The following is a 24,328-nucleotide window of genomic DNA, read 5'->3' on the forward strand; positions in this document are numbered from 1 at the left end:
GGAATCCAAAGAGGACCACACCAAGACACATCATAATTAAAATGCCAAGAGCAAAAGATAAAGAGAGAATCTTAAAAACAGCAAGAGAAAGAAACTCAGTTACCTACAAGGGAATACCCATACGACTGTCAGCTGATTTCTCAACAGAAACTTTGCAGGCCAGAAGGGAGTGGCAAGAAATATTCAAAGTGATGAATACCAAGAACCTACAACCAAGATTACTTTATCCAGCAAAGCTATCATTCAGAATTGAAGGTCAGATAAAGAGCTTCAGAGATAAGGAAAAGCTAAAGGAGTTCATCACCACCAAACCAGGATTATATGAAATGCTGAAAGGTATCCTTTAAGAAGGGGAAGAGGAAGAAAAAGGTAAAGATACAAATTATGAACAACAAATATGCATCTATCAACAAGTGAATCTAAGAATCAAGTGAATAAATAATCTGATGAACAGAATGAACTGTTGATTATAATAGAATCAGGGACATAGAAAGGGAATGGACTGACTATTCCTGGGGGGGAAAGGGGTGTGGGAGATGCGGGAAGAGACTGGACAAAAATCGTGCACCTATGGATGAGGACAGTGGGTGGGGAGTGAGGGCGGAGGGTGGGGCGGGAACTGGGAGGAGGGGAGTTATGGGGGGAAAAAAAAGAGGAACAAATGTAATAATCTGAACAATAAAGATTTAATTAAAAAAAAATAAATAAATAAAAAAATAAAATAAAAAAAAAAAAAAAAAGAAATGATAGAGGCAAAATAACAACAGACCCCACAGAAATAAAAATGATTGTTAAAAAATACCATGGACAGCTCTACTCCAACAAACTAGACAACCTGGAGGAAATGGACAAATTCCTAGAAAATACAACATTCCAACACTCAATCAGGAAGAATCTAAAAATCTCAACAGGCCAATAACTATGGAAGAAATTGAAGCAGTCATCAAAAAGCTTCCAGCAAACAAAAGCCCAGGACCAGACGGCTTCACAGGAGAGTTTTACCAAACATTCAAGAAAGAACTAAAACCTATCCTCCTCAGACTACTACAAAAAATTCAAGAGGAAGGAACACTTCCAAGCTCATTCTATGAAGCCAGCATCACCCTAATACCAAAACCAGGTAAAGACAACACAATAAAAGAGAATTACAGGCCAATATCCCTCATGAACATACATGCCAAAATCCTCAACAAAATCAGCAAATCGGATCCAGCAGTACATCAGAAAGATCATACACCATGACCAAGTAGGATTTATCCCAGGGATGCAAGGATGGTTCAATATCCGAAAATCAATAAATGTGATACATCACATAAACAAATTGAAAGAAAAAAACCACATGGTCATATCAATTGATGCAGAAAAAGCATTTGACAAAACCCAACACCCATTTTGGATAAAAACTCTCAGCAAGGTGGGAGTAGAAGGATCATACCTCAACATAATAAAAGCCATATATGACAGGCCCACAGCCAACATCATACTCAATGGACAAAATCTTACACCATTTCCCCTAAGGACAGGAATAAAACAAGGATGCCCACTCTCACCACTCCTGTTCAACATAGTACTGGAAGTATTAGCCATTGCAATTAGACAAGAAGAAGAAATAAAGGGCATCCAAACTGGAAAAGAGGAAGTAAAACTGTCCTTATTTGCAGACAACATGATATACATACAAAACCCCAGAGACTCCATCATAAAACTACTAGACTTAATACATGAATTTGGCAATGTAGCAGGAGACAAAATTAACCCCAAGAAATCTGAGGCATTTCTATACACCAATAGTGAACTTTCAGAAAGAGAGACTAAAAAAACAATCCCATTCACCATTGCACCAAAAAAATTAAGCTACCTAGGAATAAACTTAACTAAAGAGGTAAAAGACCTCTACTCAGAAAACTACAGGACATTGAAAAAAGAGATGGAGGAAGACATAAACAGATGGAAGAACATACAGTGTTCATGGATTGGTAGACTCAACATCATTAAAATGTCCATACTACCCAAAGCAATCTATAAATTCAACGCACTTCCCATTAAAATACCAACGGCATACTTCAGATATCTAGAACGAACTCTCCAAAAATTCATCTGGAATAAAAAAAGACCCTGAATAGGTGCAGCAATCCTGAGAAAGAACAAAGTAGGTGGGATCTCAATACCAGATATCAAGCTGTATTACAAAGCCACTGTTCTCAAAACTGCCTGGTACTGGCACAAGAACAGACATATAGATCAATGGAATAAAATAGAGCGCCCAGAAATCGGCCCGAACCAATATGCTCAATTAATATTTGACACAGGAGGCAAGAATATACAATGGAGTCAAGATAGTCTCTTTAATAAATGGTGTTGGGAAAATTGGACAGATACATGCAAGAAAATGAAACTAGACCTCCAACTTATACCATACAGAAAAATAAACTCAAAATGGATAAAGGACTTAAATGTACGATGAGAAACCATAAAAATTCTAGAAGAATCCAAAGGCAACAAAATCTCAGACATATCCCGAAGCAATTTCTTCACTGAAACAGCTCCTAGGGCACTTGAAACTAAAGAGAAAATGAATGAATGGGACTACATCAAAATAAAAAGCTTCTGCACAGCAAAAGAAACCATCAACAAAACAACAAGAAAACCCACTGTGTGGGAAAACATATTTGCCAATGTAATATCTGATAAGGGCCTAATCTCTAAAATTTATAGGGAACTCATACAACTTAACAAAAGGAAGATAAACAATCCAATCAAAAAATGCACAAAGGATCTAAATAGACACCTTTCAAAAGATGACATTCAGAAAGCCAAGAGACATATGTAAACATGCTCAAAGTCACTAATCATCCGAGAGATGCAAATCAAAACAACAATAAGGTACCATCTCACACCTGTCAGAATGGCTATCATCAACAAATCAACAAACGACAAGTGCTGGAGAGGATGTGGAGAAAAAGGAACACTCGTGCACTGCTGGTGGGAATGCAGACTGTCGTAGCCACTATGAAGACAGTATGGAGTTTCCTCAGAAAACTAAAAATGGAACTCCCATTTGACCCTGTGATCCCACTTCTAGGAATATATCCCAAGAAACCAGAAACACCAATCAGAAAGGATATATGCACCCATATATTCATAGCAGCATAATTTACCATCGCTAAGATCTGGAAACAGCCTAAGTGCCCATCAGTAGATGAATGGATTAGAAAACTGTGGTACATCTACGCGATGGAATACTATGCTGCTGTAAAAAAGAAGGAACTCTTACCATTTGCAATGGCATGGATGGAACTGGAGAGCATTATGCTAAGTGAAATAAGCCAGTCAGTGAAGGAAAAATACCACAGGATCTCACTCACTCATGGATAATAGAGACCATGATAAACTTATGAACAAAAATAGATACAGAGGCAGAGCTGCCTCAAACAGACTGTCAAACTACAGCGGGAAGGTCGGGAAGGGTAGAGGGGCAGAAGGTGGGGTAAGAGATCAACTGAAGGACTTGTATGCATGCACATAAGCATAACCAATGGACATAAGACACTGGGGGGTAAGGGAGGCCAGCGGATTGTCAAGGGTGGGGGGAAAAAGGAGACATATGTAATACCCTTTGTAATACTTTAAGCAATAAAAAAACAAACAAAAAAAACCCTCCAGACTTCCAGCTGACCCTCGGCGGGCCACACCCTAGGAGCAATGAACACACCCTAGGAAAAGAGGTATCCCTCAGGAGTAAAGAGAAAACTGAATAGAGCAGTCCTTACTGGAACTTAAACCAGTCTTCACTGGAATCAAACTGACAGCCATCCAGAAGAACACTTAAGCCCTCAAATTTTCACCCACAATTTCTGTCATTAAAATATAAGATATGTAGGGAGCTAAGAGGGGTGAGGGAATGGGAGACATCTGTAATACTGTCAACAATAAAATATAAAAGGTTCAGAAATAAAGTAAAATCTATACATATAGAATAATGTTATAAAACAGAACTCAATGACTTAAGAGAAAAAAATGTATACAAGTAATCCAGATATCAGAACTTTTTGGTAGGGATTCTAAAGTTACTATGGTTAATATAGCTAATAAATTTAAAAATAAAACATTTTTTTAGAGAGAAATGAAAAATTTCAGAATTGAGAAATATTTTTAAAGCAATTCAAGAGAAAGACCCCATGACCTAATAATTTCAAAATATATAAGCAAAAAGGAAATTTTAATATTATTTTAATATGTATAACCTTTTAAGTATTGATGACACCTAGTTGAAAATGTCATACCATCTTCAACAACTAATAGAATAAGTAGGTAAAAAATAGTAAGAACATAGGAGATTTGGAAAACATGAGGTTTGGCCTAGGTGACATTCATAGGACACCACAAGCAAATGCTACAGAATACAATCTTACATATGCACATGGAACATTTATCAAAATACTCTATAAACCAGCAATAAACAATTCTCAAAATTTCACACTGACATTATAAAGTGTATGCTCTTATTCAAGGAAATTAAAATAGAAAGCAACAACAGAATATTTTGGATAACCCAGAGTAGCCTGTAAGAGACTAATTTATTAGAATATTTGTGGTGTATACTTCAAAAATTATTGAGATTTTGCATTCTTCAGCTTCAATGGTGCTTTTTTATAATAAAAAATGTTTTGAGATGTCACCTACTCTAAAGGACTCTCAAATCCATTGAGAAACAAAAAAGATTGAAAAAAATACACTGCTGAATAAATATATGTGTATAAAAAGAGGGGGCACTAGAGAGATACCCACCAAACTTCTAATGATTTTTATTTCTGGGAGGAAGAGTAGAGAAACTGAGTTAAGAATGTGAGGGTAAGTGAAGAATGGGGAACTTTTATAATAATTCTAAATAGCCTAAGTCTTCTATACAGCATTCCTCAGTGAGTCGGGCAACGTTTTTACCTAAGCAATCCTATATAATAAAGAGGCGATATGCAAACTGACCATCACACCCTCGCACAACATGGCCGACCCCATGTGGTCAAAAGATGGCCACCAGAAGATTGCCAGCAGGGGAGGGCAGTTGTGGGCAACCAGTCCTGCAGGGGAGGGAAGTTAGGGGTGACCAGGCTGGCAGGGGAGGGAGGACAGTTGGGGGGGACCGGGCCTAGAGCGGGTGGCAATTAGGGGTGACCGGGCCAGTAGAGGAGGGCCATTGGGGGCGACGAGGCTGGCAGGGGAGGGCAGTTGGGGGCGATCGGGCTGGCAGGGGAGCAGTTAGGTGTTGATCGGGCTGGCAGGGGAGTGGTTAGAGGGTGATCAGGCTGGCAGGCAGAAGTGGTTAGGGGCAATCAGGCAGGCAGGCAGGCGAGCGGTTGGGAGCCAGCAGTCCCGGATTGTGAGATCCCTGTGGGATCAGGCCTAAACCAGCAGTCAGGCATCCCCCGAGGGGTCCCTGGTGAGGGTGCAGGCTGGGCTGAGGGACACCCCCCCCCGCAGTGCATGAATTTCATGCACCGGGCCTCTAGTGTTTGAAATAACTAACGACTTTGTATGCATCCAGAATGAAGATGCATGCCTATGCTGTCCCTTTGAATACCTTTGACACACCATCATAGACCCCTGGAGTTATACTTACCAAGGTTTAAACAACAGAATGAGAAACAAGGAATACTGAGTATCACAGAATTGGATGATAATCTAGAATAAAATAAATTGATCATCTAGTTTTTAAATACCACTACTGGCTTTGAGATCTAGGAAAATATATTTTTATGTGAATTAACTCTCAAGTTTAACCAGCCATGTTATTATATAATTAGGAGATTACCACCTGGTTATGATGATATCCTACAATGTTTTACTTGGAAGATTATGCCCAGTGAAAAGGTTGCAAGTGTGTCTTCACTGAAACAATTTAATAATGCTTTTTTTCCCCCCAGAAAACCTTAATTTCTAACCTTTAAAATTGTAGTGTAAATCTCTTTTCACAGTTTCAACGATATCCTTCACTACAACACTTTTGGAAGGCACAAAAGCCAACTCCCACATGCCAGAAGAAGGGACTTTTCTGAGGAACATAGGCAACTCATCAACAGGCTGCGGAGAGTAACTGAAGGGCCCAGTCTTCTCTCTATACGAAAACCTGCGTGTTAACAGAAGCACGCCAACAAACAGGACAGTCAGGATGAGCTCCGCAACCAGAGCAGTGCACTGCCGGCGCTAGGAGAGGAAAAGGATACTGTTAGCGGAAGGGCATATTAACTTTGCAAATGACTGGTTATTTGATATTAACAGGCTCTTCATAAAAGAAGATACAGATGGCAAAAAAAAAAAAAAGGCTCAGTATACTAGTACACTAGCCGCAGTTACTGGACTGTCTGTTTCTCTCTCCTATGAGTCATTCTGGTGCTCTTTCACTCTCTGAGGACCCCACATATGTGCAAGAGATAACCCTGCTCCAGAACTGGAAAACTGCCACAGTATGAATGAAATGCAGTGACTGGGCTGTCAGATGATTTCTGTGATCATCTCTTAGATGTTGCAATCCTATCTAATAAAGAGGGAATATGCATATTGACCATCACTCCACCACAAAGATGGTGGTGCCCAGTCCTCTCAGTCCCGAGAGGGCGGCCGCTGAGAGCGGGCAGCCTGAGAGGCCTGAAGGAATGCTTGCTTTGTCACCATGGCGATGAGGCAAGTGTTCCACCCTGGCCATGGAGGGCCTCTGGGCAGTGGGCACCGAGCGGCCAGGGAGGTGGGGGGGGGGAGAGAAACACTTGCATTGTCGCCCCAGTGACAAGGCAAGCGATCCTCACCTGGCCACAGAGGGCCTCTGGCTGGGGAGGCCAGTTGGGGGCCATGAGGCCAGCAGGGGAGGGCATTTGGGGGCAATCAGGCCAGCAGAGGGGGGGCAGTTGGGAACAAGCAGGCCAGTGTGAGGGGTCAGTTGGGAACGAGCAGGCTGGTGGGGGGGCAGTTGGGGGTGAGCAGGCCAGTAGGCAGAGTGGTTAGGGGCGATCGGGCAGGCAGGCAGGTGAGCAGTTAGGAGCCAGTGGTCCCAGATTGTGAGAGGGATGTCCAACTGCCGGTTTAGGCCCAATCCCACAGGGACATCCCCTGGCAGTCGGACATTCCCCAAGGGGTCCCAGATTGGAGAGGGTGCAGGCCAGGCTGAGGGACACCCCGCCTCCGTGCACAAATTTCATGCACCGGGCCACTAGTAATCTTATAAATAGCTCAACTTACCTTTAAAGTAAAATTCTTCCACAGAAGAACCATAAATTTGTTCAACCCCAACAAATCCATTCTTCAACTCTAAGAAGGAAGTAAAGTTTTTTTTAAAATAAGATTATCTAAAAAAAGGTAAATTTTAGACAATTACTTAAATTTGAAATACTTAATTTTCTCATCAGTCTTAAAGGATGACAACAGAAACAAAAAGCATTTGAAATATTTGAGAAGTTGTTTCTCCTTACATTTTTCTTAAAATATATTTTTATTGATTTCAGAGAGGAGAGGGATAGAAAGATAGGAACATCAATGATGAGAAAGAATCATTGAGCGGCTGCCCCCTACTGGGGATCGAGCCCGCAACCCAGGCATGTGCCCTTGACTGGAATCGAACCTGGGACCCTTCAGTCCACAGGCCGACGCTCTATCCACTGAGCAAAACCAGCTACGGCTCTCCTTACAGTTTTAATTTACTCAGTATCTATTGAGCTTCTAATAATGTACAAAACTTCAAGCACAAGAAATGATCAGTGAGTTACTGATGCAAGTTTCCAAGTAAATTTGTCCAGTAGCTTTTCCAATTCTTATAAAAATACTAATTCAGAAACAATACAAAGCAAATCATCATCATAGAAAAAAAGCAAATAACAAGAACAAACATAAAATAACATCACACCTGTACGCCCAACATGCCACTCAGCAATTTGTGAGATTGGAAATACCTACATTAACATTACTAATGGGAGCAGATTCATTCTTACATTTAATGAATATTTTCTGAATATCTACTATGTGCCACGTTAAGTGTGGGTGCACAATGGGAAACAAAACAAAGAAACTCTTCCCTCATGGTGTGGGTGGGTGGCACGGTAGGTTATTACAACCCAGATATAAGAACAGACTGTCTAGATTGATTTCCTAGCTCTACCAGTAACTGTGTGACCTTGAACACTTGACTCCAATTTTGGGGGGCTACCAGGAAGAGAGCTGAAATTCGGGGCCAAGAAGGGAAGGCATATCTTATAAATAAGAATGAATGTGAAGGGCACTGGCCAAATTTCAAGTAATTTCGATCTTTGATACCAGATGAAGGTGATCCCAGATCACAAATGCCTACAAGTGCCTGGCATAAAAAAGAACTCTACTCTAGAGAAAAATAATACCATCCTAAAATCAACTATTCCTACAAGCAATTTTTCTGAATCTGGGCCAAAATTATCAGAAGCAAAATTTAAAATAACTATGCTTACCATTTTCTTTATATTGAATTTATTGAGGTGACACTGGTTAATAAAATTATACAGGTTTCAGGCACACAATACTACAACACATCATCTATACACTGTATTTTGTGTTCACCACCCCAAGTCAAGTCTTCAGCCATCACCATTTATCCCCCAATATATACCCTCCTCCTCCCATGCCCCCAGCTCTCCACCCCACCACTGGAAATGCCCACACTGTTGTTCATGTCTGAGTTTTTTTTCTTTTTTTCGCTCAATCCTTCCACCATCACCCCCCACCAACTCCCCAATAGTTCTCAGCTACTGTGGAAAGCAGTATGTGGAGTGACCTCAAAAAGTTAAAAATGGCCAAAACCGGTTTGGCTCAGTGGATAGAGCGTCGGTCTGTGGACTGAAGGGTCCCAGGTTCAATTCCGGTCAAGGGCATGTACCTTGGTTGCGGGCATAACCCCAGTAGGAGATGTGCAGGAGGCAGCTGATCGATGTTTCTCTCTCATCGATGTTTCTAACTCTCTATCTCTCTCCCTTCCTCTCTGTAAAAAATCAATAAAATATATTTAAAAAAAAAAAGTTAAAAATGGAACTGCCTTATGACCCAGCAATTCCACTTCTAGGACTTTATCCCAAAAACCCAAAACACTAATTAGAAAGAATATATGCATTCCTAAGTTCATGCAACATTACTTGCTATACACAAGATTTGGAAGCAGCCCAAGTGCTCATCATGGATGAATGAAAAAAAATCTGTGGTACAGCCCTGACTGGTAGCTCAGTGGTTAGAGCATTGTCCTGTGCACCAAAGGGTCGAATGTTCGATTCCTGGTCAAGAGCACATACCTAGGTTGCAGGTTCAGTCCCTAGTTAGGATGTGTGTGGTAAACAATCAGTTGATGTATTTCCCTCACTTGGATGCTTCTCTTTCTCTCTCGCTCTTTTTCTCTCCCTTCCTCCCTTCTACTCTCTCTAAAATCAATGGAAAAAATATCCTCAGGTGGTCTACTAGCAACAATCCATAGACAAGACACCATTATGAAAGCCCCACAGCGTGGCTGAGCTGAGTGGGTGGCCCCATCTGGCCAAGGAGCTCAGTGGGCAGTTCTGATTGATTGGGGTCCACAGTCAGAGAGCCCAAGGCCATAGAGCCTGTTTCATGACCCAACCTAAGCAGGCTAGCAAATTCATTTGACCATTATGGAATACAGTATGGAGATTCCTCAAAAAATTAAAAACAGATCTACCAATGACGCAGCAATTCCACTTGCAGCATATATAACTGAAGGTTAAAGTTATCTCAAAAAGTCATCTGCACTCACACGGCCATGTTCACTGCAGCGTTATTTACATTAGCCAAGCAGGGAAAGCCTATGTGGAATATCAATCAGCCATTGAAGGGAAATGCTGTCATTTTCAACAACATGTATAATCCTTGAGGGCATTATGCTAAGTGAAATAAGTCAGACAGAGAAAGACAAATGTGTGATATCATTTACAGGAGGAATATAAAAGACTGAATTCATAGAAACAGAACATAGACTGGCAGTTGCCAGGGGTGGGGAACATGGGTGAAAGTGGTAAAAAAGTGCTAACTTCCTGTTATAAGATTAATAAATAATGGTGAGTATAGTTAATTATACTATATTGTGTGTTTAAAAGTTGCCAAGGAAGTAAATCTAAAAGTTCTCATCACACACAAAAAATTGTAACTATGTGAGGAATATATGTGTTAAATTTATTTTGGAAATCATCTTGTAATATATACATACCTCAAATCATTCCATTGTATACCTTAAATTTATACAATATTATATGTCAACCAGAGGCCTGGTGCACAAATCCGTGCATGCGGTTGGGGGTGAAGGACCGCAGGAGGTTGGCCGGCCACAGGAGGTTGGCTGTGGGAGTGCACTGACCACCAGGGGGCAGCTCCTACGTTAAGCTCCCTGGTGGTCAGTACGCATCATAGCGACCAGTCGTGCTGGTCATTCGGTCATAACGGTCGCTTAGGCTTTTAAATATATCTATTATATCTATTAAATCTGGGGGGAAATATAGTAAAAAGTACAGGAAACATTTTAAAAAATGGATTACAGTCCTTAAGAGACACCTCAACGACAGAAGATACACAGATAACAAATAAGTATAAAAAAAAATGCTCTATATCAGCGGTCACCAACCAGTGGTCCACGGACCACTGGTGGCCCATGAGGTCCGAAAAGTTGGCAACTGCTGCTCTATATCATATGTCATCAAGGAAATGAAAATTAAAACAACAAGATACCACGTCACAACTATCAGAATGGCCAAAATCTAAAGCCCTGACATCAATGCTGGCAAATATTTGGAGCAACAGAAGCTCTCATTCATTGCTGGTGGGACTGTAACCTGTATAGCCACTTGGGAAGACAGGTTAATGGTTTCCTATAAAACTAAACAAACTCTTACCACACAGTCTGGCAAACATGCTCCTTGGTATTTACCCAAAGGAGTTGAAAACTTATGTCCATATAAAACCTGCACAGGGATGCTTATAACATCTTCAGTCATAGTTGCCAAAACTTATAGGCAATCAAGATGTTCCTCAGCAGGTGATGGATGAATAACTGTGGTCCATCCGGACAGTGAAATATTACTCAGCACTAAAAAGAAATGAGCTGGATATAAAAAATGGCAGTAGAGTAAGCCGATGTTACACAAACATGCTCCCAGGACAAAACTGGAATTACAACTAAAATACAAAAAAACCTTCCAGAATAATCAACTGAAGACTGCCTAGAGAGAACCCTGATAATCAGGGACTAAAAGTGGAGACCACATAGAGACTGGTAGGAGGGACAGATGTGCGAAAGGGCTGGCCAGTTCCCACAAACAGCAGCTAAAGTTCCGGAGAGGCATCTCAGCTCTGGGGGGTTGCCACTGAGAACTCTGGGGTCTAATCCCCAAGCTGGGCCCCCCAACAGAGAGCACCGGAACTGAGAAAGGTGCCCACATAACATTTGGCTGTGAAAAGCAGCGGGGTTGCTGTCTGCCAGGGAGAGATGACTGGAAATTCAGGCACCCTCTTAAATGACCAACACACAAAATTCTGTGTGCAAACATTCACCTTGTGCTCCAGCAGAGGGAGGGCAGAGAAGACTGGAGCTGTGTGAGCAGAAGCCAGGGTTGGGGGCTCTGGAGTTAGAGCTCAGAAGGCAGATGCCCCAGTTTCCTATGCTGAGTCATTCCTTCACACTGCAGAGATCATTTTTCTCACCCTGACATGGCCTATCCAGGGGGTCTTACCTGGGGGAGAGACAGTCAACCTACTGGAAAACAACTTGCCCCATGGTGTGGAGTTTCTGAGGCTCACTAAGAAACTGAGACTAACAATTAGCTTCCAGGCAGAAGCAACTGCCCCACTCTGTTGGCAGAACTCACACCGTACCTGTGGATGATTGCCTGAAAGCTACTCAAGACTAAATCAAATCAGTCTGCAGGCAGAGGCGGGCTCTGGAGGCCTTCAGTCTTTGCCTGATCTAATTAGTCAGAAACAGCTTATGACACTGTCCTTCACTAGAAACTGAGAGACATAGCACATCTACCTAATACATAGTCACAAACTCAAACAGGCAGCCAAAATGAGGAGACAAAGAAACAACCACTAATGAAAGAACGAGAGAATTATCTAGAAGAAGAGATAAATGAAATGGAGATAAGAAATTTATCTGATATAAAGTTCAGAATAATGATGGTAAAGATGCTCAACAGTATGAGAAAAGACATAGTAACTATGAAAACAGAAATAAAGAACATTATAGCACAAATAAAGAACACACTGGAAAGGACAGCAGAAATTGGAAGCTGAGGATCGAATCAGTGATTTAGAAAAGAGAATAGAAAAGGTCACTCAATCAGAAAACTAAAAGGGAAAAAAAAACAATTAAAAAACAGGAGGACAGCTTAAGAGAACTGTGGGACAACATGAAACATAATAATATTCTCACAGTAGGTGTGCCAGAAGAGACAGAAAGGGAGAAAGGGAAAGAGAATGTGTTTAAAGAAATAATGGCAGAAAACTTCCCAAATCTGGTGAAGGAAAAAGTCACACAAGTTCAGGAGGCACAGAGAATCCCCAAGCTAGAAGAACCCAAACCAGCCCATGCCCAGACACATCATAATTAAAATGCCAAAAAGTAAAGAAAAACCATCTTAAAAGCAGTGAGAGAAAAGCAAACTATTACCTACAAAGGAGTTTCTGATGATAAATCAGAAACTCTACAGGCTGAAGGGAATAGCGTGAATTACTCAAGGTAATGGAAAGCAAGGATATGAAATTAAGATTACTATATCCAGTAAGGCTATCATTCAAAATAGATGGTGAAATAAAGAGCTTCCGAGGCGGGCGGGGGAAGGGAGGGCTAAATGAGTTCATCACCACCAAGCCAGCAATACAAGAAATACTAAAGGGACTGAAATAATAAGAAAATGAAATAGAGAAACCTAGGCATACAAATTAAAATGGCAAAAATAAGTACCTATCAATTACAGCCTTAAATGTAAATGTATTAAATGCTCCAATCAAAAGACATACAGTAGCTGAATGGATACAAAAACATGACCCAACTACTAGGTGTACCGGTTAATAATGTGGATTTTGTAATCAAAGAAAACACAATAATTTCAAGAGAAACATCAAAAGTGATTTATTCAAAGTAATGTCCATCACTAGCTACAGATTTCTCCCATTTTTCAGGTAATTTGTGGATACTGTCCCAATAGAACTTTTCTTGTTTTGAGGCAAACCATTCAGAGACCCAATTTTCCACTTCTTCGTACATTTTGAAGTGCTGCTCAGAAAGTGTGCATGCCATCAATCGCAACAAGTGGTAATCTGGAGAAGCAAGGTCTGGTGAATATGGCAGTTGGGTTAATACTTCCCAGGCAAGATCTTTTAACGTGTCTTTAACTGGTTTTTAAGTGTGTGATGGTACATCATCATGAAGCAAAATTACTTTGCTGTGTCTTCTGGCCCATTTTGGTCATTTTATGATCAAAGCATGGTTCAAAATGATTATTTGTTGTTGGTAGCAATCAGTATTAATGGTTTCACCTGGTTTTAGAAGCTCATAATACACTACACCTTCCTGATCACACCAAACACAGAGCATTGTCTTCTTTCCGAAGTTATTTGGCCTTGAAGTCGATGTTGATGGTTGACCTGGATCAACCCATGATTTTGTGCATTTGGGATTCTCAAAATAAAACCACTTTTCATCTCCAATCACAATTCAATGCAAAAAGGACTTTCTTTCATGCTGTTGACGCAACATTTTACTGATGACTTTTCGGTTTTCCATTTGTCTTTCATTCAGTTGATGTGGCACCCATTTTCCTTCCTTTAAAATCTTTCCCATTGCTTGTAAATGATTGGAAATTGTTTACTGAGCAACGTTTAATCTTTCTGCAAGTTGTTTTTGAGTTTGACACACATCTTCATTCAATAATGCTTATAATTGTTGGTCTTCAAACTTTTTCGGTTGACCTGGATGTTCTTTCTCTTTCACTTTTAAAGCATTTAAACCTGCGTTCACAAGTATCTTGAGATGGAGCATGTTCACCATAAGCTTCCCGAAGTATATGATAACATTCAGCAGCACTTTTCTTCAAAATAAAGTAACGAATTAAAACTTCCCACAAATGCTCTTTTTGGGGCATGAAATTTGACATTTTTTAAAAAATATATATTTTATTGATTTTTTACAGAGAGGAAGGGAGAGGGACAGAGAGTCAGAAACATCGATGAGAGAGAAACATTGACCAGCTGCCTCCTGCACACTCCCCACTGGGGATGCGCCCGCAACCAAGGTACATGCCCTTGACCAGAATCGAACCTGGGACCTTTCAGTCCACAGGCCGACGCTCTATCCACTGAGCCAAACCGGTCAGGGCGAAATTTGACATTTTAAGCATAAAAATATCTATGATGTTAACACCTTCAGCAAATTTAACATATGAAGTTTTGAAGCTTGCTGTCAATACAACAAAATAGCATACATATCAAATCGCATATATATCCACATATGTGTTACTCCATCTATTGAAAAAAAATCTGCATTATTAACCAGTACACCTAGTATATGCTGTCTACAAGAGACCCACCTCAAAACAAAATGTTCACACAGGATGAGAGTGAAGAGATGGAAAAAAATTTTCCATGCAAATGGAAATGAAAAAAAAAAAAGATGGGGTAGCAACACTCATATCTGCAAAATAGACTTCAAAATGAAGGCCATCACAAGTGACAGTAAAGGTCACTTCATAATACTAAAGAGATCGATCCAATAAGAGGATAAAACCTTGCTAAACATATAATGGTATGTACCCAATACAGGAGCACCTAAATATATTTAAAAAGAGAAACTTCAAGAGGACTTTAAGGGAGAGATTGATGGCAATACAGTCATAATAGGGACTTTAACACCCTGCTGACATCACTGGATAGATCTTCCAGGCAAAAAAATTAACAAGGAAACAGTGACTCTAAAGGACACACCGCATCAGATGGAATTAACTGACATTTATAGAACATTTCACCCCAAAGTTGCAGAATATACATTCTTCTCAAGTGCACATGGGTCATTTTCAAAGATAGACCACATGTTAGGACACAAAACAAGTCTCTACAAGTTCAAAAAGACTGAAATCATATCAAGCATCTTCTCAGATCACAGTGGAAGGAAATTAGAAATCAACTACAGTAAAAACGCCCCAAAACATTCAAACACATGGATGCTAAATAGCATGTTATTAAACAATGAGTGGGTTACCAATGAAATCAAGAAAGAAACCAAAAACCTCCTGAAAACAAATGAAAATGAACACAAAACAATCTACAATCCCTGGGACACAGTGAAAGCAGTCCTGAGAAGGAAGTTCATAGAACAACAGGCCTACTTAAAAAAAATAACAAAAATTAATAATAAACTAACCCTACAACTTAAAGAATTAGAAGGAGAACAACAATATAAACCCAGAGTATATAGAAAGAGGGAAATAATAAAGATTAGAGCAGATTTAAATGACATAGAGGCAAAAAAATCAATACAAAAAAAATCAGTGAAATCAAGAACTGGTTCTTTGGTAGGATAAGTAAGATTGATGAACCCTTAGCCAGACTCATCAAGAAACAAAGAGAGAGGGCCCAAATAAATACAATCAGAAACCAAAGCCGAGAATTAACCATTGACAACACAGAAATACAAAGGACTGTAAGAAAATACTACGAACAACTATTTAAGAACAAGCTGGACAATGTGGATGAAATGGACAAATTCCTAGAAAAATACAATCTCCCAAAACTGAATCAGGAAGAAAACCTGAATAGACCAATAACAACTAATGAAAAAGAAGCAGTAATCAAAAACTCCCAGAAAACAGAAGCCTATGTCCAGATGGTTTCACAGGGGAGTTTTACCAAGCATTCAAAGAATAACTAACACCTGTATTCCTCAAACTATTCCAAAGAATCCAAGAGGAAGGAACACTTCCAAACTCTTTTTATGAAGCCAGCATTACCCTAATTTCAAAACCAGATAAAGACTACAAAGAAAGGCCAATATCCCTGATGAACATAAATGCTAAAATTCTCAAAAAAAATATTATCAGATGAGATCCAGCAATATATCAAAAAGATCATACACCATGATCAAGTGGGATTTATTCCAAGGATGCAAGGCTGGTACAATATTTGTAAATCAATAAACAAGATACATCACATAAATAAATTGAAAGAAAGAATCACATTATCAGATCAATAGATGAAGAAAAAGCATTAGACAAAAATCCAACACCATTTTTTCATAAAAACTCATAAAGTGGGACTAGAGGGAGTATACCTCAACATGATAAAGGCCATATATGAAAAACCTATAGTGAATATCATACTCAATGGGCAAAAACTAAAACTATTTCCCCTAAGAATAGAAACAAGGCAGGGATATCTGCATTCACCACTCTTATTCAACATAGTACTGGAAGTCCTACCCACAGCAATCAGACAAGAAGAGATAAAAGGCAACCAAATTGGAAAGGAAGAAGTAAACTGGCATTTTCCGCAGATGACATGATATGGTACATAGAAAACCCTAAGGACTCCACCAAAAAACTACAAGATTTAATAAATGAATTTGGCAATTTAGCAGGACACAAAATCGATGGCTTTTTTATACACCAATAATGAATTCTCAGAAACAGAAACTAAACAATGCTATTTACCATTGCAACAAAAAATTAAGATACTTAGGAATAAACTTAACCAATGAAGTAAAAGACTTGTACTCAGAAAACTACAGGATGTTGAAAAAAAGAGATAGAGGAAGACAAACTAGTGGAAGAATATACTGTGTTCATGGGTTGGTAGAATTTACATCATTAAAATGTCCATTCTACCCAAAGCAATCTATAGATTCAATACATCCCTAATAAAATACCAACAACGTATTTCACAGATCTAGAACAAATATTTTAAAAATTTATGTGGAACCAAAAAAGACCCCGAATAGCTGCAGCAATCTTGAGAAAGAAGAACAAGGAGGGAAGCACAATACCCAACATCAAGTTACACTATAAAGCAGCCATGGGCAAACTACGGCCCGCGGGCTGCATCCGGCCCGTTTGAAATGAATAAAACTAAAATAAAAAAGACCGTACCCTTTTATGTAATAATGTTTACTTTGAATTTATATTAGTTCACACAAACACTCCATCCATGCTTTTGTTCCGGCCCTCCGGTCCAGTTTAAGAACCCATTGTGGCCCTCGAGTCAAAAAGTTTGCCCACCCCTGCTATAAAGCCACTGTAACTAAAAAAAGCCTGGTGCTGCACATGAACAGGCATATAAATCAATGGAATAGAATAGAGACCCCAGAAATCGACCCAAGCCATTATGCTCAAGTAATATTTGATACAGGAGGCAAGAACATACATTGGAGTGAAGACATCTCTTCAAAAATGATGTTGGGAAAATTGGGCAGGTACATGCAAAAAAATGAAACTAGACCAGTGGTTCTCAACTGTGGGTCGTGACCCCTTTGGCAGTTGAATGACCCTTTCATAGGGGTCATCTATCATCCTGCATATCAGATATTTACATTACGATTCATAACAGTAGCAACATTACAGTTATGAAGTAGCAATGAAAATAATTTTATGGTTGGGTCACAAGATGAGGAACTGTATTTAAAGGGCCAGAAGGTTGAGAACTACTGAATTAGACCTAAATAGGCACTTTTCTAAAGTGGACATACAGATGACCAAGAGACCTATGAAAAAATGTTTCACAGTCACTGATCATCAGAGATGCAAATTAAAATGACAATGAGGTACCACTGTCAGGAATGGCTACCATTATCAAATCAACAAATGACAAGTGCTGGTGAGGATGTGGAGAAAAGGGAACACTCGTGCACTGCTGGTGGGAATGCAGACTGGTGCAGCCATTATGGTAAACAGTATGGGGTTTCCTCAAAAAATTAAATATGGAACTACCATTTGACCCAGTAATCCCACTTCTAGAAATATATCCTAAGAAACCCAAAACACCAATCAGAAAGAATGTATGTACCTCTATGTTCATAGTAGCACAATTTATAATAGCTAAGACCTGGAAACAGCCCAAGTGCCCATCAGTAGATGAGGGGATAAAAAAGCTGTGGTATATTTGCACCATGGAATACTATGCAGCAGTAAAAGAGAAGGATCTCTTACCCTTTGAGACAGCATGGAGGGACCTGGAGAGTATTATGCTAAGTGAAATAAGCCAGTCAGAGAAAGACAAGTATCACATGATCTCACTCATATGTGAGAAGAAACTGATGAATGGAGTGGATCCAGAGATATGGACGCATGGAACAGTGCGTGTAATGTAGGAGGAAAGGTGGGGGAAGGTAGGTGGGTGGGAGTTAATCAATCAACAACCTTGTATGCATATATGCATAACTCACAGACACAGACAGTAGGGTGATAAAGGTCTGGGATGATGGTGGGCTGGCAAGGGTCAATGGGGGCAAAAAGGGGACATATGTAATACTTTTAATAAAGATTAAAAAAAGTGAGCTATCAAGCCATATGAAGACAACTGAGGAACCTTAATTGCTTCTGACTAGGTGACAGAAGCCAATCAAAAGGCTATACACTGTGATTCTAACTATCTGACATTTTGAAAAAGGCAAAGCTATGGAAATAGTAACTGCATCAGTGGTTGCCAGGGTTTGGGGGTGGGAAGAGGAATAAATAGGTGGCACTCAGAGACTCAGAGCAGTGAACTGACTCTGTATGACACTTGCCAAAACCCACCGAATGTACACCACCAAGGGTGATCTAATGTCAACTATGGTCTGGGTGATTTTGATCACTTTCAACTTCGAAGGACGTACCACTGTGGTGAGGGAGTGGTGTGAGGGAGGCTGGGCATATGCAAGAGGAAGCAGTATGTGAAAAATTTGTATACCTTCCCCTCAACTTTGCTGTGAACTTAAACTGCTCTGAAATGTAAAATCTTTAAAAAAACACTGAAAAAACTCAACATTATATGGCATCAGAGAAATGCAAATTAAAACAAAATGAGATACCTCATCAGCGTATACACCTGGGAGGGCTTGGGAAGGTTCTGCCCACGTGGTTTTCAGCTGGGAGATTCTGCCCCACACAGACACTTAACACTATGAAAGTGGAAACAGACAGGATGTTTACCGAATCACGTGTCCATCAAGAGATGAATGGATAAAGAAAACGGAATTCAACGAAATCCTCTTCATGGTTCAAAGAGGACAAATACTGTACTTTCATGGGAGGATGATATATTGTAAAAGGGGAACGTTTCAAAACAGTTTATGTGATTGTAAAAATATAAATATATATGTGAGCATGTATGGAGAAGACAAATGGGAGGATATACACAGTTTCTTGACAGCCTTTGTCTCTCAGGAGGGAAATGGGAGACTTACAATATTCTCCAATATGTACTAGCTTGTGCATGATGTTTGAATTGTGTAAAATGCTTCTGTGTCATTTCTAATTATTTCTTCAGATGGGGTGAATAAATAATCACCTGATGCATAAGATGGAGAACTTTTTTCTCTTGTCTGCCTGTTACTGGAAATTGCCTGCCTAAGGGCTATGGGTGTATCCCAAACCAATAAAAGGTTGGCGAGGCCTGAGCACCAGTGGAAGTCCTTCCCCTTGAGTTGGATTTGCCCGCCTGGACCCCCAATATTTCCAAATTATCTCTTGTCTTGTCTCTTTCATTTGCATGCGGCCCCTCTTCCAGATCCTGAACCCTGAACCATGCCGGACACGGGACGTGGGGGGACAAACATACATAAACGTTTACACACCACATGACCACAGATTCCTTCATTGTTATTGTTATTGTGTTAATCGTTGACTATCCTGCACCCACTAAGGATGTGCCTATCATTTTACTTTTTATCCAATCCCAGGGGTCTCTCCGCTTTGCTCTCTCCCACCTCCTCCTCTATCACCAATGGGTTTCATATAACCCACCTTCGTCTCCTCAGATTGATTTGCAGAACAAAGTGAAAAGTCGCCACCCTCCAGAGCACTGTTGAGATTTTGCTTCCCGGAAACTGTGGACAATTTGGCTCAAATAAACTCACCAACGTTCTTTACAGGTTGGAACGTTTTATGTGAACACGGTGTATGAGGGGTCTTGTCCAAAGGGTAATGGGAACCGCACTGACCAGACAGCAAAACAGTCTCCTCCTAGACACTGCAGAGCGTGAAAGGCAACAAATGCAAACCGAGTTTGAAGGAAAGAATAAATAAGGGGGGAATTGTGAGAATAAACAAGTAATCTTTTCTGTCAAAGAAGGGGGTGTAGGCAGCTGTCATTTTGGCTCCATGACTGCAGCTCCCCTGGGGGCCACCATTTTGAAACGGCAAAAGTCAACCCCTCCCTTTTTCCTTTAAAGTAGCCAATCACGCAAGACTGGGAGGAGCCTAGGCTCTGACCAATCAAGAGTGAGGGACAGATGATGTGTCAGGTGTGGACCACCCCCTGCTACTCCCAGCCCCGCCCCCTGCACCTCCTGCAGGAGGTGCTGCCTTGCTCTCCCGCTCCCAGTGTCCTGCCAGGATCCCTGGTTTGGGGCTCACCTTCTTTCTAGCACAAGGACATCTGCCTGGATTGTCTCCTGGAGAAGGAACAAACTGCAGCCCCCTGATGTCTGCTCAATTTCAGCCCAAACATCCTACTCCCTCCCTTATTGTGTAGCAAGAGCTAGGGCATAAAAGGGGAGACTGCCCTTGGCTTTCCTGTCCTTGTGATGAGCTGTAGGGCGCAGCTATGGGGTTAAGCCTCAGGCTGACCTGTTGGCAAAGCCACAAACAAGTGCCAGCTTAGAGGGCACAGCCCTCTTAGCATAATTAGGCTTGACCTTATGACACTCCCTAGATCAGGGGTGGGCAACCCCTGGCACGCATGCCAAACATGGCACACCAGTAACTTTTGCTGGCACGCAAAACCCTCTCTTATAATCTCCCATTTACAATTTTTGTGAACATTTGAATGACTTAAATGTTAAATTACAAGGAACTGGCAAGACACTTGATGTTATGTTTGGTTACATAATGGCTTTTGAAAAGAAATTGGGAGTCTTTAAGAGGGATGTGGATGGTGAGAGATTTAGATATTTCCCAAACCTCAAGAGGCACATCAAAGACCTCCCAAAAGATGACAGAACAGACTGTTAAAGCCTTCAAAAGCTGTTTTTAAACATCATCGAGTCAACTATTGAGCAGTTCTTCTCAAGATTTGCAAAATTCAGAGAACTGGAAGAGATAGTAAAATTCATGAGGTTTCCAGACAGCATGAAACTGGAGGAACTAAACTTACAAATGTTTTCATGGATAGACATGGCTGACTTGAAATGCGGTTGATTGAATTTCAGAGTAGCTCAATTTGGAAGCAGAAATTTATTGACCTTAGAGTTGACTTGGAAAACATTGAAAAAAGGCGATTAGAGACAGGAGTACCAGAGAGAAGTGTCAAAAACGAACTATTGAGGACTTCGAATGCCATTCCAGAAATTTTTTTCTGTTTAAAAAACTTGGCAACAGCGTTACTCTCCATGTTTTCATCCACATACGCTTGTGAATCTTTGTTCTCAGTGATGAATTTTGTTAAGTCTCGTAATAGGAGTAGCCTGATGGATGAAAGTAGTAGCTCGTGCATATCTCTGAAGGTCACAAAATATAAACCTGATGTAAAATCTCTGTCATCAGTGATGCAGCAGCAAAAGTCCCACTGATAATATCAAACGGAGTCATAAAGTTTTCTGTCAGACTATCAGTGTACATGTATACATTAAAAGATAAATGTATTTTTCATCATCATATACTGTGTTTTTGTCGCTCAAATGAATTTTATTATTTCTTCAAGGTTCTTCACATACGTACACCTTAAGAAGTATCAAGTAGGCGTCACATGTTCTCAAAAAATTAGGGTTGGCACGCAGAAGAATTTTGAGTCAGAGATTTTGCTGGTTTTGGCACGCACTCACAAAAAGGTATCCCACCCCTGCCATAGATCTTACCTGGGTAGCTAATGGGCTGAGGGAGATGCAGCAAGTGCTGCCAAAACAAGTGAAACTCACAAGAACATTGCAACATGGTGACCATTACCTTGTTTACCTCTGGCTAAAAAATAAAGGCTCAGCTTGCAGTCTGGGTCCCTCTTTGTGGCCTCAGCCAGGCACAGGAGATCCACTAGACCCAGCTTATTCTCTTTGTCTGTCTTTAATCCTTTGCTGACCCAGCACAATGAGCAATGCCTGGCCCTTTCCCTTCATGGAAAGTAAAATAAACTCCCTCTGGCTATATCTCTCTCTTCCCTCAGGTGAGAATTCCTTCATAACCCGCTTCACCAGCCAAAACCCTGGTAATATGTAACTCTTTTTAAATGCCCTCTTCCCTGGCCTGGCCAGTGTGGCTCAGTTCATTGGCCATCGTCTCCTGAACCGAAAAGGTCACCTGTTCCATTCCTGGACAGGGGACTTACCCACGTTTCAGATTTGGTCCCTGGTCGGGTGCGTTTCAGAGGCAACTGATTGATGTTCCTCTCTCTCCCTTTCCCTTCCTCTTTCTCTAAAATCAATTAAAAGAACACACTTTTTCTTTTAAGCACTGTTTCCCATTTTACAACCCAAAGATGTCTTTCACAAGGACCTGGGAGTAATCCTTTGAAATGCAGTCCTCCAGGAAAATAGCTCTCCTGCACCCAGTTTCTGTGGGCAGTGGGAGCCAGCATCCCTCAGCAAGCACAGCCGGCTGATCGCAGAGAAAACAGGCGAATAACGTCTCTACGGCACACCTCCCCGCAAGCCTCCCTTCCGCTGCCCGCGCACCCAGCCCGCACACGCCCTCCCCCCGGCCGGCCCGCACAGGGCCGCTCCGCTGGGCTCGGGCCCCTTCCCGGCTCCCGCAGCCTATTGCACGCTGCACTTTGGCGCATTTTTTGCTCTGACAGGGAACTAAACTCCCACCTCGCTTTCAGCCGTTTGGTGAGCACTGGCTATGTCCAGGCCAGTCAATACTGGCGGTCACCCTCTGAGACCGGTACGGGTGTCCCTTTTCTTACCGATGGGGAAACGGAGGCCTGGTGAACATAAGCGCTCTGCTTTCGCCCACTGATATTAACGGAATGTTTGTGCCCCGCCCCCCACTTACATGATGTGGGGTCTTTGGGGGGATGAGTCATGAGGGGGGAGCCCCCACGAAGGGATTAGCGCCCTCAGAGAACAGACCAGAGAGTCCCCCCTCCTCCCCGCGAGGACGCCAGCATCCTCCCTAAACCCTCACAGCCCTCGGCAGGCACCGCGCCCCGCGGAGCCGGGGCGGGACTCCCAGCCTCCGGGCCGGCGAGGAGGGAAGCTCCCGTTTCCAGTCGTCCCGCTGGCACCGGCCACACAGCCCCAGCTACTAGGGCGGTCACTCAGACCCACCCAAACTGCTGCCTCCGAAACCGCGCCAACCAAGCAAGACCTCTCCGCCTGCGGGAGGAAGGCTCCCAGGGGAGTCTCAGGACCGCTGCCCAGGCAGTGGACCCGGGGGTGGGAGTAACCCAAGGGCGGGAGGTCTGGACACTCACCCCGCAGGCCTCGCAACCGCAACCGCCTCCGCCGCCACTGCTGCGCGCGAGCCTCTTCCCAACGCCCTGCCCAACCGCACCGCGTCCGGGGCCAGCTTCTCGCGGGAGCCGCGGGGACGACCTCCAGCCCAGGTGCATCGCCTCCGCTCCGCCCCTCCCGGACACGCCCTCCCGGACACGCCCCTCCGCTCCGCCCCTCCCGGACACGCCCTCCCGGACACGCCCCTCCGCTCCGCCCTCCCCGACACGCCCTCCCGGACACGCCCCTCCGCCCCGCCCCTCCCGGACACGCCCTCCCGGACACGCCCCTCCGCTCCGCCCTCCCCGACACGCCCTCCCGGACACGCCCCTCCGCTCCGCCCCTCCCGGACACGCCCTCCCGGACACGCCCCTCCGCTCCGCCCCTCCCGGGAACGCCCTCCCGGACACGCCCCTCCGCTCCGCCCCTCCCGGGCACGCCCTCCCGGACACGCCCCTCCGCTCCGCCCCTCCCGGGCACGCCCTCCCGGACACGCCCCTCCGCCCCGCCCTCCCGGACACGCCCCCTCCCAGCACTGTCCCTCCCCACCCCCACATCCCCCAGGCCTTGTGCCCCTGCCCTTGCGCTCGCTGCCGGGCCGCCGCCGGCCACTCGGCTGACCCACCTGCAAACCCTCCTCCTGCTCCCCGAGTCCGCAGACGCTCCTCTGGGCCGACCCCGCCCCAACGGCACCTCCACCTCCAGTGC

The 24,328-nt window shown here is 42.6% G+C and overlaps 1 long non-coding RNA gene across 1 annotated transcript; it reads right to left on the bottom strand.

Annotated features, from left to right (window-relative positions):
* Positions 1-5,945: 5,945 nt before the first annotated feature.
* Positions 5,946-23,703, bottom strand: LOC118657051. Its single transcript, XR_004967809.1, has 3 exons — positions 23,602-23,703; positions 7,231-7,299; positions 5,946-6,201 (listed from the first exon to the last, which is right to left on the bottom strand). It is a non-coding gene; the product is annotated as an uncharacterized LOC118657051 (long non-coding RNA).
* Positions 23,704-24,328: the final 625 nt, after the last annotated feature.

Source organism: Myotis myotis, unplaced genomic scaffold (assembly GCF_014108235.1).
Source record: "Myotis myotis isolate mMyoMyo1 unplaced genomic scaffold, mMyoMyo1.p scaffold_m19_p_5, whole genome shotgun sequence".
Lineage (NCBI taxonomy): Eukaryota > Metazoa > Chordata > Mammalia > Chiroptera > Vespertilionidae > Myotis > Myotis myotis.